An 18,835-nucleotide genomic window follows, 5' to 3' on the forward strand; every position below is an offset into this window, starting at 1 on the left:
TTATGAAAATATTGGAATAATAATAAAACTTCATGAAGATAATAATAAAACTTCATGAAGATAATAATAAAACTTCATGAAGATAAAAATAATAATGAAGATAATAATAAATAATGGAATAATAATAAAACTTCATTCACTTCATTTGTCAAGTTACTAAATGCCTCATAAAATTCACCAAGTTATTAAAATATGTACAGTCAACCTCCGCTTAAATAATATTGTATACAAACGCAACCTGGGTGTAATAATAAATAAGTAAAAACAAATATATTTTCACAAAGTTAATAAAATAAAAAATATTAACCCAAAATAACTCATTAATCGGTTAAAAACAGGCTGAAAAGCTAAGTAAATTGATCATCTTATTAAAAGAGAGACCTCATAATGTACATTGCCAGCTTCCACAAAATAGTTAAATTAACTACTGATAATACCAACCTCTTGTCATTAAATTACTAAACATGTTTTAAATCTGAATGAGTATAAAAGAACAATATCTGTCCAAACTTAAAAAAAACTTGATTATCTCTAATTTATTATTTCGGAACGTTGCTGTTGTTCTAATCAATTCCGTTGTTCTCAACAATATACGTAGTGTGTGATTTAAATTGAATTTCTGCCTTAAAAATTCATGAAAATTTGAAGATGTGAAGAAATATTTTAGCCTTCAATTTACAGATAAAAAATATTTCAAACATATAAGAGGATTGCTAAGTCACTTCTTGATTAGAAAAATAATTATTGAAATAAAACTATTAAAATTTGGCTTACGATCGTTCAATATATTGGAAAGATGTTTATAAAAAGTTTAATAAACCCTTTCAATTTCAGTTTCAGTATCCTTTCGAGCTCGAGGAATGTTAAGGCGATATTCTGATATTCCCCAAGAATTTTGGCTGTTACACTGTATCCAGCATCTGGGATATTAACTCTAAGAGCACCAATATCTTCAACTGATGTTGAAAACGCTATTTTTTATATAATCCCAAAACTGATACTAAGTTACTAGGTCTATTTGAATACATGGAACTAGAAAAACACATTGAGCTTCCTGTTCTGACAACAATGGAATGCATAATTACTATTTCAAATACAATTTAATACTGTAAAGTTATTCCACTGTAATAACTTTACAATATTATATTCAATGATTCCTTCATAATAATTTTTTGTAATCATTGAGAACTTTAGAACGTAGCTTTTAAGAGAAGAAATAAAGTTAAAAAGCTTCTCATTTCAAATCTTTTTTCTTAACGTGTGATATACAAATATTATATCAATAGATTTTATTCTTTTCACTAAAGTATAGAACAAATATCACCAAACTAAATTACAAATGATGCGTTATCCCCATCAAGACTTACTTAAATAATTATCTATGGTCTCTAATCTCTTTATAGATACACTACTCTACTCCTCCTACCATCGAATGTATCATGGTAAATTTAAGGAAAGATTAGAAGAAAATTCTACTGAATAGATTGGATGTACATTCGTCAACAAAAACAATGGAGTACCTCTGTAATTATGTTGCTTATTATCTCAGCTTAACAAAATTAATATCGATTCAAATGGCTTAAAGGATTAGGATTGCGGAGATAAACAAAAGGGTGGAATAACTGAGTTAACTAAAATAGTTAATTATTTACTGTCTCGAAATGTTTCCATTACGGAAATCGAAATAATTCGATTCAGCAAGCTGTTTTGTGAATGTGTATCAAATTTCAAATTTTCTGAGAAGTGCTGTGAAATTCACAGCAGTTCTTGAGATATACTTAATTTTGTTTATTCAAAACTCAGCTCCAAAAACGCCAACCCATCGAAGACTGTATATTAAGTAAATATCGGCTTGTTAATAGCAAAATAAGAATTTTTTCTGGTTTTCATTTACAAGAATTTCAGAATAGTAAACAACACAGTACAAATTTATCCTTAATATGTGTATGATTTTTCATAACATAAATATTTTTTACTTTTTTTAAATTTAAATATTGAAGGATTTCCATTACTTTTAAAATTGATTCATCATTAACCATTTTATTTGGTCCAGCCTAAATGATTAGCATAATCTTAATTTTTATGGCGAATAAAATACTTTATTTAACGAACTTTTTTTAATTCACTGATTGGTGAGATGCAAATACCATAAAGGCATTTTAAGCCAATAAAATTGTCGATTTTTATTAAAAGGGGTGATTTTATCTTCATGCAGAAACAATTATTAATCGGATAGAAGATTTATTAAGTTTACTATTGTTAACTACTGAAAGAATGATTAGGTGATGAACATTCTTTCTGTTATACAATGGCTGATGTAATCAAGATAAATAAATACAAAAGTACATTATCCTGCTAAAATATCTCGAATAAGAGGTTCGAAAACGATGTTTTTTCATAAACGCAATTGCAAAGTGTAGATAATTTTATAACTTTGAGGGAATCATTTTAAGGATAATTTTAAAATATTCTACACTTAATTAAAGAAATTTATAAATGATTTCTCAACATTAAGCCATAAAGTATATAAATAATAGGTGCTAATTAATTTCCTTATTTTATTTCCTTAACTAACTTACTGAACTGTAAGAAATGGTACAGATTTCCTTGAATCTCTATTTCATTTACGGGCGAAAGAAAACTACTTTTAAAGAGCAAATATAAATCAAACATTCCAACAGCAAATCTGTTCTGCAGTCTAATTTTATATCGTTTGGGTTAAAAAATAAATATTATTTTTTTAAAAAAAGATTGCAGAATTTATTCTAAATTAAAATAGTCTGATATGAAAATAAATTTAACATTTAACTTACTGCGATATTAAAATGGCCGTTAAAATTCTTGATCATAAAAATTAGATCCATAAATACAAATAAATTTAATATATGGTCCCTTAAAAAATTGGGCGTTGCAAATCAACAGTGGAAATTTTACAGTTTTTGTGAATATTTTCGACAACTATTTGGGATATGAATACAATTTTTTGGATTCTGGCATTTTAACATGTCATATTTACTCCCATGTAAAAATTTTACTATATTACAACAGTCCACTTTTTTGAAAAATTGTTAACAAAATATTAAATTTGTTATTTACGCATATGTTTCATTACTTTATGAAATCTGATAATTTATTTTAGGTGAGTGAAATTTTTTTAAAGAAATATATAATAGTTTCTGAAATATCGCCGAAAGTTTATAATCTTATGCTATTCATTTAACATTAGAAGCATCATTTTTCAAAACCCTATAGCTCTCAAAATTATTATCAGAATTCCTCAAAATTTTAATGAGAAGAACATTCAGTTAAAAAAATTGATAGCCGTAATGGAGAAATTTCGAGATAGTCGTTAATTAACCATCTTAATTAACTCGGTTAATCACTTTGTCTATATCAACAAACCTGTCGCCTTGATTAATTTCTATCAACATTAAATTTGTGAAGATGCGATATTAAACAACAAAGTTACAGAGGTGTTCTTTTTTTGTTGTTGTTGTTGACGATTATACATAATAGTTGCCTTTGGAGACCACTTTTCTATTAGGAAAAATCATTGCGTTTAATTTCATTCAAATGCCTTATGTATGATTTAACATTCATTATACTCGATAATATATTTTTCAGAAACAGTTTGTGATGGATATTAAAGATTTGTTATTTTAATAGCTTTCTCCTTGTTCTGTTTATTCTGTTAAAATGTAACTTTCCTGGTAAGAAATCTTGTAATTACAAGTGTTTGTGTGTGTGTGTGTGTGTGTGTGTGTGTGTGTGTGTGTGTGTGTGTGTGTGTGTGTGTGTGTGTGTGTGTGTGTGTGTGTGTGTGTGTGTGTGTGTGTGTGTGTGTGTGTGTGTGTGTGTGTGTGTGTTTTGCAAAAATAGGGCTTCATTTCCTATTCAGCATGCAAATTGCAGATATGATAAACAGAATTTTCCTTTTTTAGATTTCAACAGAGAAATCATGTCATTAAAGGAGGAAAACGCATGCATTTCATTGAAATATTGAAATGGATTTTAGAAAAATATGAAAAATAAATATTTTTAAAAGTTATCAAATTTCAGAAAAAAATGCTTGATAATTGAATTGGTATCAGTAAAAGACAATTTTCGGAATTTTAAAAAGGTGCAAAAAATTAAAAGTTAAAGAAGTTGTCTCAGTAACCTGCTAAAATTGCTGTTAATTTTTAATTAATGAAAATTTCAAGAGAATAGCTCCAATGTGTACAGTCCCAATGTCCAAAATTTATCCATGCCTTATTTATTAAATCCAAGCCAGATATTTATTTTTGTATCAACGCCCCCATTAATAAGAAAATAAAATTCTGATAACTCCTTTACCATAAAAATTAATCATTTCAAATATTAATATATTGTTAACATTTATTACCGGCACTTAATTTATCTGTTTATCTATTTAGTATCACAAAACAGATATAGAAACGATCAGTGAATATAATGAAAAAAATTTAAAAAAATATATTAAGTTTATTAAAATTTATAAAAGTTTAAAAATAAACACAAAATTAATAATATGTGGGGCAAGAAGAGGTTTTGTTAATATAAGGTGAAAGGTTCGTTAACTTCAGTCGCTATCTCCCACTTTCAATGACACGCAATCTATACTTTTTCTTAGACAATAAGTCAATTAAACTCCTTCTACTATATTAAAAATAGCCAAATAAAATGAAGCAAAAAGTGTTAAAAATTAAAAAAGAATTAAAACCCGATACTCTTGGCATCCATCTTTTAATTTCACTTCTATTTCTTAGTTAGTTGAGAGTTCTACGAGTTTTTTTAAATGCCAATATTCAGAAAAGAATTATAGTACAAGTAAATTAGTATGAATAAAGCGATAATCATTTTTAAACTTAAGGAATTGTAAAAATGAATTTGGGTAGATATTATTTCTGGACGTTTTCAACACACAATGTCAAAACTTTTCCCTATTTTTCAATCAACAAAATTTCTCTTCGGCTCAAATTTCTGTACTCTAAATTTCTGTCTACCAAATTTAATAACCCTACTAGATGGTACTTACGTATTAACGCCACCGCAGCTACATATTTGGCGGTTTTTGCTCTAATTGCGCCAATAAAGAGCAATCCTGTTGTTCGCACGCAGTTATCTTTTGGATTCCTTGTTACCTTGTTGTTTGCTGATTTTTGACATCATTTTTGGCGGGCAGCACTTAAAAACCGCCAAATCTGTAGCTGCGATGGCGTTAATACGTAAGATCAAACGTAGCTCGTAAAACACCAAAAAAGTAGACATAAAAGCGTATTTTACATCATTCTTAAAAAAATGCTAAACAAATCAGCTTCAAATTGTTTTCAACATTTTGTATTTAACCCACTTTTATAATTAAAATGATATTAAAAAATCATTAAGCATTAAAAGCATTAAAAGATTCATTGTGATACATATTGCTTTTGGAAATCTGTTTTAATTAAATTTTGTTATAATCCAGACAAATATACTTTTACAACAATGAATAAACAAACTAAAATAAAACTATTTCCTGTTCAATCGATACACATGGGATACGCAGTATAGACAATTTAACCCTTTAAAGGGCCATTTTTTTTCTAGTCATATTATGTTAAAATATTTTTAGGCTTGAAATTAGAATAAGAAAAGGGATTCATTTAGCTTATTAGATAACTTTAATTTGATTAATTAATTAATTTGGTTAATTAATAATTAAGTGACAAACCAAGACACATCATTTTGTGTGAGATAAAGAACTGAAGCATCTAAGTTTCTGTCTTTCTAAAAAAAATTGTCAGAACTTAAGCCAACCTACATAATCCATACATAATCCAACCATACATTTCATACAAAGATTGATAAATTTGATGGGAAGGATACTTCCCACGGCCTTAGAAAGGGTTAAGAAAGCAAATATTTCAATAATAACTCAATAGTTTTTTTAATTTATTTTCTTATCTGAAAGAAGAAAAAAGAATACACCATAACACAAACACAGAGTAAGAAAGTCAGATGTCACATGGCATGTTCCACTGAGTTTATCATGTGACTATGATATCATGTGAACATATATCATGTGAATCTTATTAATTATCGGAAAGCGAGTAATCAATTTCTGTTGACGTGGTAATCATCAAAATTATTTATTTGAAATTTGCTTACTCGAGATAAATTTTTATATTATCTTTATATTCTATTTTTAAAGTAAAGACCATCATGGCGAAAACTCATTTCTATTAATATTTATACCGATACATTATAATCTCAAATGAACCAAATCTAGAATTTTTTTTCTCCACCTTTTTTTTTATGATGATGTCGTGTCCACGTTACGCGAAAAGGGGGTGTAATAGCTTCTGAGGGTAAAGACCCCAGAGCCTGCGAGAGCAGAAGTCTGACTTCTAGCTCATACAAAGATGACACACACACATTCGCTTGCTCCACCCCTTTTTACAGGGGGGCACATTCACACATTGCACACAGATGAAAAACAACCGTGCCCAAACCGGGATTCGAACACGGGACGCCCATATCACGGGGAAGATGCGCTACTCCTATGCCATGACGCCGGCTCTCCTTCTTTATCTTTACAGGAATATAAATTAGAATGCATTTCCTTTTCCTTAGATCTATAATTTATAAATATCCCTTTATTTCAACATTGCTTTCTTATTTTTTCAATCAGCATACTGAACTGAATAACTGCATGCGCAGCAATAACATCTGAATTGCGTTTTTCTCTAAGCATTTTTTTTTTCTCTCATAATTTTTCTCGCTCGCTAATTAGCATTTGATGAAAAGTTTTCGTCGATAAAGTCAAATTTATTACGTGATAAATTCTTCCCCAAGTACAGCGGCAATAATTTATGGGATGCCGAAATACTCTTAGAGACGAGCGGAAAAATGTCACCCTTCTAACTTCAGAAGTTTTCGCCAGTTTGGGGTTGCTAGGTTTTGACTGGTATGATGGTCGCCAAGCGTACATTTTTTTAGCAGTTTGGCTGCTTTTTGAGATTCAAAATTATTTCCATATTTCAACAATAAAAAAATAACATAAGATGTGACTTATAAGATGGCTTAACCCTTTCTAGCGCCGTGGGAAGTATGCTTCCCACTAAATTTATCAATCTTTGTATGAAATTATGTAGGTTGGCATACGTAAATTTTTTTAGTAAGTCAGAGACTTAGATGCTTCAGTTCTTCATCTCAGACAAAATGGTGTGTCTTGATTTGTTACTGAATTATTAAGTAACCAAATTAATTCATTAATCAAATTAAATTTATCTAATAAGCTAAATGAATCCCTTTTCTTATTCTAATTTCAAGCCTAAAAATATTTTAATATAATATGACTAGAAAAAAAATGGCCCTTTAAAGAGTTAACTAATTAAAACAGCCTCCTATAAGTGTTATATAACACATTGTGCTAATTGCAAGAAATACCAAAATTATTGCAATGCCGTAAAAAAATTAGGAACGAAAGATATTATCATGAACTAGCATAATGAAGTTATCTATTATGATTTACATATAAATAGATGCATTAATAATTCTACTTGACTCAATGGCAACGTTCATGTAAATAAGGACAGTTAAAATGTATGTTGTTGTTGTTGTTTTTAGATTTATTGAAAGATCTCGTTTATTACTAAATATTGGCAGTCAATTTATAAAGGGCCAGGCTATAATAAAGAAAAAAAAAGGCTCATTTTCCATTGACAATTATATTTATGCCTAGTAATTTTAAGGCGTACTCATCATCAAACTAATTTTTAAAAATGTATGGGTTTTCTTGATACAATCCGGTCTCATTACAGCTGAATAAATAAGTCTCACTTAATGAAGATTTTTTAACAATTGCAAATAAAAATAAAAGAATCACTCTTTCAGTATCCATTCCTTCTTTCAATGAAATTTTCAAATAATTATCGTTACATAGATAAGAAAAAGTCTCACCTAATGCTGACTTTTGCAAATAAGCATAAAAAAATCTTTCAACGTCCATTTTTTAATTTAGCGATCTTTTTAATTAGTTTTCGATTGAGTCGGTAACAAATGACGCACCGCATGCAAACACTTTTTTATAAGCGCGCATAAAAAATTTATAATTTTTCCATTTCCAATATCCATTTCTTTCTTCAGATATCTTTCAAATTAATTTCGGTTTCTTAGGGATGAAAAAGATAAAATCTACATAATAATAATTTTTAATTAAAGTATTGTATTTTTAAGAAGTAATATTTACATCAAAATAAATTATTTATTTTAGTGTTTGGACTAAAACTTTTAAATTTGACTGAATGTGTAGATCTCAATTTTAAATAAGAACATTACCTTTCTATAATATAAATCATATAAAAAAGGTAATCAGTTTTGCCAAGACTAGTTGAAGAATGTTCCACTGGAATACATTTCCAATCCTGAAAAACACTCCATGACGCTTTTGTGCCAAGGCATCCATTTTCAGCAGCCTTTAGTTATCTAATTTTAATTTTTTTACTATTTTAACTGGATTATACAGCTGCTAAACTATAAAGATGATAAAGCATAACACAGGATTTAGCCAATCTGTTATTAAAAAACTAGCAACAATCCACTCCTTATAAAAGTGAGTTGCAAAAGTGGATTGCTTTTATTCTTTAATTATCAAAGTATTAGAAAGTCTCCTCTCTTTTAACAACAACATCTACTTTTGCAACTTATTTTACTTCCTGGTATGCATAGTACAGAGAAAGTGAAAAATAATGTGAACTCGAGATTTAGACGAATCTCCATGTTTCAGACCTTCCTGTGTTCTAAAAACACATTTTTCGAAAATGTCCGTCCGTCTGTCTGTCTGTGGAATGATAACTCACAAACGCTTTGAGCTAAACGGTTGAAATTTGGTATACGGTCTTAAACGCAAAATTCATCAATTTCTGTCAAACTTTGAGTAAAATCTATTCAGAGGAAGTCCGTCTGTCCGGCTGTTCGAATATAAGTTAACGCGATAATTACAAAATGAAGAAAGCTATATTGATAAAATTTCGTATCCAGATTTATCATGCATAGTGTAGGCACCTGTCAAATTTTAAGCCAAATAAAACTAAGGCATAATTGCCTGTCAGAAACTTTAAGTAATAAGTAAACGCGATAGTTCAAAAATGTATTAACTTAAATCTGTCAAATTTGGTATGGGATTTTGGGACTACAAGTATAAATCTATGTCATTTTTTTTTTTTTGTTTCAATCGATTGAGAAAAATAGTATTCAATACAAAATTTGACTTTTTGCTACTATTAATGCATGCCAGGGCTTAATCGCCAAGGACGATTCAGTAAAAATGCTACATTCGTGCCAAAAGTTAATTTTTGGCGTAAATATTGTACGCCAATGCCATATAAGGCATTCTCTGGTATGAGAAGTTTATTAAAGATTACGTGAGAAAGTTTTGGGGATACCAATCCTACTGATTTGACTCGTGAGCCAATTATCAAATTGTGAGAAATTCATCTGAAAAAAAAACTGTTATATCACAAAATTAGCTTGTGTGTGTATGCGTACGTGCTCGCATGTTTGTGTACGCGAGCACACATACACGGGCAATCGACATGATAAAGAAAAGAATCTAAACATTTAGACTCAACAATCCTATTCCATTCAGCTGATGTCCCATCCGCGAGTTCGCAAATTGTACGGACTAAGTCTATGGCAAAGGATACCGACGTGCTCTGATTGGTTTAAGTCTAGGCATCCTTTTGGCAATGTTTTGCCAAAAAGATGCCATACTGAAATATATTTTTACAAAAATAAATAAAATTTGTGGATTTATCCCTCTCCCCTCCCCTATTTTTTAGGGTTTACATGTAATATTAATCTGGAACACATATACAGCGGAAAAGATCAAATCCTGAAACCTAAATTCAGGAAATATAAAAATTACAATTTATTAAAAATAATTTTTGTGTGTGTTTCTTCTTAATATTGTTTTGATATAACTAAAAAAAATTAACCACGAAATCACATATTCCGTTAAAGCTTACATATTTATACGTTTTGGGCATTACGTAATCATCTCCCCATATGTATGTAGTTGATGGGAAAGTAACAAATGCTCAGCGACAAGTTTCAATGACTGCATAAATTATCTAATAAAGGCACGAAAATCATAGAAAAATAAGAATTATTTAATTGCTGCATCATATGTTTAGTAATTACTTTCATATAGTTTTTATACTTCTGTGCATAAACAACATTAGTTACTTGTATTACTAGTATTATTAGTAATATTTATTATTATTATTATTATTAATTAGTATTAGTAGTATTACTACTAATATTTAGAGAAAACAATTATATTAATAAAAATTAGACGGTGTTGATATTCACTCGTATCTTCCATAAAACTAATGAAAGGTACAAGGTTTGAGCCAAATGAGCGAAAACTAGACTATTATGAGTGCAAAACATTGCCAAAAGAATGCCAAGGCTTAAACCAATCAGAGCACGTCGGTATCCTTTGCCATAGACTTAGTCTGTACAATTTGCGAACTCGCGTCCCATCCTGGTTTTCATTAACTCACTGATGCAGTTTTTTTGGACTTGCGGGAAAGATATCAATGTATCTTTCGTTACTAACTTTATCTAATATAATCAATTTTCAACAAGATGTGTCTTGTGGAGAACTAGGTTGCATGTGATGATTCTTAGTTGTATTGCATTACTATTTGTTGTTCCCTATTCCTTCTGTTACTGATCATAGTCTGTCATTTAGTACTTTATTTTGTTTACAAGAAATTTCCTCCTATTTTTCCACTGGTCATTCAAAATTTTCTGTCTTATTATCATTCTTTGAAACTCCGAGACATTATTATACGAGAAAATCCATAAACATTAGTTGTGATCTTTTTGATGTCGTGTCGTTTGTGATTCCAAGTCAATTATTTTGTTTCCTCATAAACAGGCTGACTGGGTAAAAATTTTTAATAATGAATCCAGGCTCATAATATTATTGCAAACACTACAACTATGAATCGAAGCTTAAGTGAGTATCGCTCCTGACATTTTGAGGATATAAGTAAGCAATGCGAAAATTCACAAAGTTATTTCATTTGGAATAAGTATAAACAATTATGAGTGTATGTACTTTCCGCACGTTTAAATCGGAAATATATATACAAATTATATTTTCACGTTTTTAATTAGTTATAAAGGAATCGTAAATTTTTTAAAAAAACTTGGTGCATAACAATGCAAAGCACTGAAGACAAATCACGTGGATTCACGAACTAATGAAAAATGCAACAATATCTAACGTTAAAGTGTCTCGTGTTGTGTTACGGAGTCACGTTTTCTCCTTTTCCGCAGGATTCAAAAATAGATATCAATATGAAACAATCGTGTATCACGAGAGTAGGCATATAGCATAAAGCGATTGCAGTTAAAATAAGATTGAAAAATTTCCGATGAAGTAGATAGTTTTTAATTTGTTAATTCTTTAAATTTGTCCCTTTTTTCTATGAACGGTGTGATACCACACTTACAGAATGCAATAGCTGGTGCAATCAAGAGAGATTAATCAAGTTTAAAACATTATCGAGCAACAATATATTGAAATAAAGACACGAACTTATTTTATTGAATACTAGATACTAACATAAAGTAATTAAAGGTTCAAATTTCAATTTAGCAGTTTTTCTAACAGAATTTGGCTAATTCCACTTTTGGTGAGAATTTCTTTTCATGCATTCATTAGAATTAGAGGTTAACACGAGACCAACGGAAGAATGCTCCATTATCAAAGACGCTTTCTCACACATACTTTTGCATTATGGCGTGTTTTCAATTTACCTTCATCATATAGTGGATATAATTTAATCTGAATATTTGATACTTTATTCACTAATTGAATACAAAATTTCAAACATCTTTTTTTTTATTTAAGAGTTGTGTATCAAATTCCATTTAAATAGATCGTTTCATTTTAAAGCGTAGGACAATTTTTCGACAAATATTTAGTTGATTAATAACCCATCTCTTGATGTATTTAGCCACACATTTTGCCATGTATTTTCACTTTTGGTGTTAAAAGCTCCACACTGAAAGTCATCCTCCACGCTCATTTCAATTAGGATATATTGCATTCACATTTTAACTAATAGATAGGCTGACTGAGAGATACTCCATTAACAAATTTAGCATTTTAGCATTTGATACATTTTTGAAGATAACACAATATGGGAACTTTTATCAATCTAATATAACCGAGATATGTATAAACACTCTTTGGAGTGATGGAGAGACTACCTTTTGGCAAATTTCTTCTACAATTTGGATGCCCAAGCATTTTACTAAATTCTGTTTGTATAGCTTGTTTCGTTTCTAAATATCATGTTCACAGACAGAGAGCAAAAAAAGAAAGAAAAAAAAGATATAAATTCCTAAAATGTGAGATATTTTCTTTCGGGGTCAGGAACATATATAACATGAAGATTCGTTGAATTGTCGAGAGAGATTCATTTTCTAACTGTTGCAGTACTTTCTCTTTATCATGCATGAGAAGGAAGAAAATATCTTCAAAATCAATCTTGCACTATGGGCAGTAAATTTATCAATTGATCAAGCTTAAACCACTTTATACTAATAATAAAACAGAATATGTGTGTGTTTGTGCGAAGATGTTGGCTCTACATGATGAATACATACAAGCTTTGGAATGTGCAAATCGGTGTGATTTTTTAAAACTTAATTAGGGTTTTAATTAATTGAAAATAAAACGAAATTTTGACATCTTTCCACGATGACTTCCAAAAATATTGCAGCGCAAATATAGTTTCTTCATCATACTGAAATTCAAAAGAAAATTTTTTTCCAGCTATAACTATTTTTTACCATATAATTTTTTCTATTTTAAATATTTTTTTTTAATATTTCAGCCATTTTTACAATGCATTTTATTGTTGCAATGAAGCTCAAAACGTTTTCATTGTTGCTACCAATATTTTTAGTGGCCTTTTTTCCATGGTTGATGATAAAAGTATGAAGTTATGGCTTATTTTTTCTTAATGGGTAGATTTCTTTGTAAAGAATGCTTTTTATTTTTTATTTATTTAAGCACTCTCATTTTAAAATACTGCTACGCTTTAGCGTAATATAATTGGATATGAAATAATATATTATCCTACTTATGACTTGAAATTGCTTTCCTTTTTTTATTGTAATGAATATTTTATTGAATCAGAGAATATCTGTATGGAATCCTCCTCTGGGTTATTATACTAATTGTGAAAACTATCTCATATCATATATAAAACTTCAATTCTGGAGGATTCTGTTTTCAGCTCCTGTATTTTATAAACAAAATTTTTTATTTCATTAAGAAGGTTTTTGTAATATTAAACACTTCCATTTTTTATATTAAAGTACAGATTTAAGGCGATATGACACAAAATTAAAAGCTATGATAATAAAATAGTACATGTTACATATCTACCAAATTTGAAATTTAAAAATGTTTTGCTCAGAAAATCGTTAGAAGCAAACTATATAAAATATTGAATAAAATGTATTAACAAATCTTAATTTGTGTTGACGCTATTTGGCAGATATATACTTTGGAGGGGGTGAGAATGAACACCGCAGAAGGATTTTTTGTAATTTTAATTCATTAAAAAAATAAGCTGAATTGTCATGTTTTTCTGCGATAACTTCAGAAAATATCATTGCTCAAAAAAGTTTTATACCCTTGAAAATTTCAAAATTTGTATTTTTAAAAATGGTAATTTAAAAATTAAACAAATTTTTTTCTGAATTTTGATTATTTATTTTTTTGCCCTTTTTCCAACAATGGATTACATTGTTGTCCTGAAAATCAAATACTTTTCCTTATTTCATCACGTGATTTTTTTTCATTGTTTAAGGTGTACGTACACATTTGAAACTTCGAAAATCATTCAAAATATCGAACATTTTTATTGCTTCAAAATGTCCTCTGATACTTTACCTTTCAAACGATACCAAGATGTTGTCAATATTAGGAATATTTCTCGAGTTATAATTATTTTTCTTGAGGTACTTTCACTAAAAACTCTAGTTTCGGTTTCTTTAAAACTCATTTTATGAAGAATGATATTTCTCCACCATGTTGCTTCATTCAAACAATCATAACTTAACAAGAAATTGACCAAATACAATTATTTATATATCAAAATAATCTGTATTAAACATTGGATGTTTCGTGCCTCAATCAAAGTTATACTTATAGAAATAAATTTTTAATAGCTATTTAAAAGTTAAAATGACAGAAAAAATCTCGCTTTTTCTGTTCATCGTTGATGAAAAAGTTGGTAAAAAAAACTATATATTTTTATAACTTGATTGAGGCAGACAACATGTAGACTAATATTAGGCATCATTTCCAACTAGAATTGTGTGTCTGTACAAATTAGAATTTAAGATAGATCGTGTTTCAAAAAATAGGCTAATTAGCTCATTAAATATTATTTAATTAATTAATAATTAGTTTAATCCGGTTTTTTTCTCACTGAAATGAGTTGAAACACATATTAATGATCTACTGTGAAAAAACTGGATTTTTAAAGTTAAAATTTAAAAAAAAAATCTTCTAGTGTGTACCTTAATGTTAAAGAAGAATGGCTCTGTTTAATAATTTGTACGATTTATAAAACGAATAAAAAAGGTTACAATACCCCGAAAGTTAGAGGATTAGACATTTATGTTTTTATTGTTTGCTGATACAATGATATGATCTCTAATAGAAAGACTCATCTACTCATTGAACATAACTTACAATTAAGATAATTAAATAACGCATTTTTAATGTCTGACAATTTGTCGAAATCATAGACATGAATTTATATATAAACGGATTTATATATAAAATAATGGAGGTGAGTTACAATAATGTAATCTAATAATAAAATAGTATGACTTTTTAGTGTCTGTTATAATGTGATACTAAAAATTATTTTATTGGCATAATTATGGACATCAATTTATGCATACAAGATCTAAGCAAAATTAATGGTGGACCAACAAATCTCCAAAATAGTTTAATTTAATAAACAGAAATATCATTTTATCTCTTCGATTTTCATGTTTTATAAGTAAACTCAGTCTTCCAATATAAATATTACTCGTACATCTTATACTTAACATTTAGCTGCTTTTCAAAATTTTATATTCGCTGTTAGTAACACCCTATTATTATTGCTTCTCTATTTGCTAACACGAAGCAAATCTTGCCTTGCCGCCGGAGAAAATTTCTGTATCTAGAAGAGTGTGCCAAAAATAGCGCTGCAGCGCCGTCATGAAACCCCTGCGGAGGAGTATTACGTTGCCATGACAACTGCTTCCTAATCTCTACCAGCTCATTTAAGTCGGCTCTCTGGGGCTTCTTTCAGCATCAGGAGCGATTTGTCGGAGAAAAAGAGGCGTCAAGAGTGATGCGAGCGCCCTTCCGATGTTTAGGAGCTGCTAAGAGATGAGATATGAATTAATTCGCTTTATAAAAGCAAGTAGTTAATGTGTGGGAAAATTATTAAGTAGCGTAAAGTGCGTCTCTTTTTCTTTCGTTTACGAAAACAAACTCCTATTTTGCTGCGTCCTTTGTAAATGGTATTGAAAGGCCAGCTGTTTTTTTTATATATCTGATGTCAATATCTTTGAACGAGGCGAATTCTGCGAAATATTCAACCTTTTCCTTAGCGTATTTGCAACTAGCCACCTTTAGTGACCAGATGGATCGCTCAAAAAATGGTTGAATTTATTTTCAATTAAATATCTTTTATATAGCTGAATATTTATGATATCCTCCCCAAAGAAAATATTTTTATGCATAAAATTGTGAAAGACATTAAAACCATATTATTTCAAAAGCCTTATATCTGTTCTATTGATTGCATACATGAACCATCTAACAGAGTCAAGTCTAGTGTCACAATAGTACTATCAAAAAGGTAACTTGGAGACTAATCTAGCTTTTAACTTTTACATACTGTAACTTCATTTTTTATATGTTAAGTTGTATTGTTTTTATCTACAGATATTAAACAGAATCTTTTTTCCTTTGCTTATAAAAATGGAAGAAAATCGTACGATTAATTATAATCGTACGATGTATTTTATGGAGCAATGAAAATAGTTTGAATTTCAATTCAACAATAAACTATAAGTCTTGCAAAAAAGAAATATTTTTTCAATTGCTAAATTCAGGAAACGTTTGACCAGCAACTAAAATATATAACTTCTATAAACAAAGTTTTGAATTTTAAAATGATGTAAATATAAATGTTATACCAAAGTATTTTTTGGGATTTATCACAGAAAAACACTAAATTTCGATTAGTTTTCAACTAATTAAAATTCTGATCAAGATTTCAATAAAATCGCTCCGCGTTGCATGTTCTCGCACACCAAAACATACATGTACCAAATGTGGTTAAATCTAGATTAAATAATCTATCCTGTTGAGCATTAGCACACACACATTCTTTTTTAATAATAGTATTACTGGCTTTTTTTATGGACTAGCGATAGGCGCTGTTGCCTAGTGTCTTGTAATCTTGTAAGGTCTCAAAATCTATTCAATTTATGTCTAATTGTTTAGGTAGCTGTGAAACTGCAAATAGAGTAGAGCTGAGGGGAGAATCTCAAAACAGGTTTCCAAACATCGCTTCACTTTACCGAAATTCACCAAGACGTTTATATTTATTATTGAAACAGTGTATTCGCAAATCGGAAAAAAAATATTTATTGAATATAACAATGTTTTAGGAGGATTCCGACCAAATGGATGCTTTATAAATGATATCGAAAATTGAAATGCCATACAAAAATTATATTTCAAAACTTTTTTCAACATTTCATAGAAAAATTCATTTTCAGATCTCACTGAGTCGAAAAAACACACTTTTTGGGGTTATGTCCGTCTAAGAGTATTTTAATCGAAAAATGCTTTGCCTTGGGTAGAAAAAATTAATAATAATAATTATATAAGAATAACAAAAAATTTGTAAATTTTTATCACATTTTGAACGAAATCTTTTCAGAAAAGTCTGTCTATTCGGCTTCTCGATTATAAGTGAACGTGATAGCAACAAAACGTAAAGAGCTAAACGGGTAAAAAAAAAATGTCTGAGGTTTTAACTTCTAAGGCATAGATCTATATCAGTTTGAAACCATATCCGCTAAGGAGTTAATCGTCTGGCCGTTTATACTTTTGCATGCATATGAACAAAATAATTACAAAACATATCAGCATATAAAATTTGATTCAAAATTTGTAACATTTGAAGTGTAAAGTTTTGGAGTGAAAATCTGTCGGGGGGTTGAGCGCCTGTCAATCTCTATTTTTTTTCATGCATTTAAATGCAATGATTTAAATTTAAAAATTTGGTGTATTACTTTGTAATTACAATTGTTGATTTCAATCAACCGGAAGAAAGGCGCCCATAATGCATATTCAAATTTTGAGTATTTATCTATTAAGTGTAAGACAGGAATGAATAGGGAAAAAAATCCCCGAAGATCTCGAGCGAAATTCAGAAAATTGTTAGAAGCCTGCGAAAGACCTATATGTCATACCTAGTGTTCGCCTATGCCATACAAGGCATCCACGACCTTATTAAAGAACTACAATTTTATGAGGGAGAAAAAGGGATAACACCTTAATTAGAAAGTATACGATATTAGCTTTGGAGAGACCACCCTCGCTGGCTGGCACTTTAGGGAGTCAAAATTGTTTTACTAAATATGATTGATAGAACTAGGGAAGAGAATAAAAATTTAGACATATTAATTTTTCAACAGATTCTTTATTAACGCAAAGTATATAAAATAAGATTCGTCTAGTCATTTCAAAGCATTTTCCATTTCGAAGTATGTTATATCTTTGATGTTTTAAAGATTAACAATGGAACAGCGATCAAAATGGATACTCTGAGCATTTAAAGTTACCTATAATATCAGAAAACCTTTATAAATATTCTTATAAAAAGCCTTTCAAAGCTTTCAAGTATGACTTTCATACTGCATTTGATTTCGTGATGTGATTATCACGTGACTGTTTTTGATATCCAGAGATGTGTTCGAAAAGAAGAAGATATTGAATTTATGTTTGTTCTTGTGAAAAAATCACACGTGAAGCATTTGATAATCATTTAACCTTAAGGATTTTTTTCCTTCCATGTCAACTGATGTACGATCGTTTAAGGTGTACGTACACACTAGAAGATTTTTTTTTAAATTTTAACTTTAAAAATCCAGTTTTTTCACAGTATGCCATTAATATATGTTTAAATTCATTTCAGTGAGAAAAAAACATGTTACACTACTTATTAATTAATGAAATAATATTTAATGAGCTAATTAGCCTATTTTTTGAAACGTGATATCTTAAATTCTAATTTGTACAGTCACACCATTCTAGTTGGAAACGATGCCTAATATTAGTCTCCATGTTGTCTGCCTCAATCAAGTTATAAAAATATATAGTTTTTTTAAAACAATTTTTTCATCAACGATGAATAGAAAAAGCGAGTGTCTTTCTGTCATTTTAACTTTTAAATAGCTATTAAAAATTTATTTCCATAAATATAATTTTGATTGAGGCACAAAACATCCGCTATTTCATGCAGATTATGTTGATACATAAATAATTGTATTTGGTTCATTTTTTGTTGAGTTATGATTGTTTGAATGAAGCAACATAGTGGGAAAATGTCATTCTTCATAAAAGGTGTTTTAAAAAATTCGTAACTAGAGTTTTTAATGAAAGCACCTCAAGAAAAATAATTATAACTCGAGAAGTCTTTTGAATATTGACAACATCTTGGCGTCGTTTGAAAGCTAA

The 18,835-nt window shown here is 29.2% G+C and overlaps 1 protein-coding gene across 2 annotated transcripts in view; it reads right to left on the bottom strand.

The window, feature by feature from the left end:
- The window catches only part of LOC129978667 (leukocyte tyrosine kinase receptor-like), a 227,768-nt gene that overhangs the window by 153,137 nt on the left and 55,796 nt on the right, over nt 1-18,835 (bottom strand). The gene's annotated exons all lie outside the window — the stretch shown is intronic.

This window comes from Argiope bruennichi, chromosome 1, assembly GCF_947563725.1.
Source record: "Argiope bruennichi chromosome 1, qqArgBrue1.1, whole genome shotgun sequence".
Taxonomy (NCBI): domain Eukaryota; kingdom Metazoa; phylum Arthropoda; class Arachnida; order Araneae; family Araneidae; genus Argiope; species Argiope bruennichi.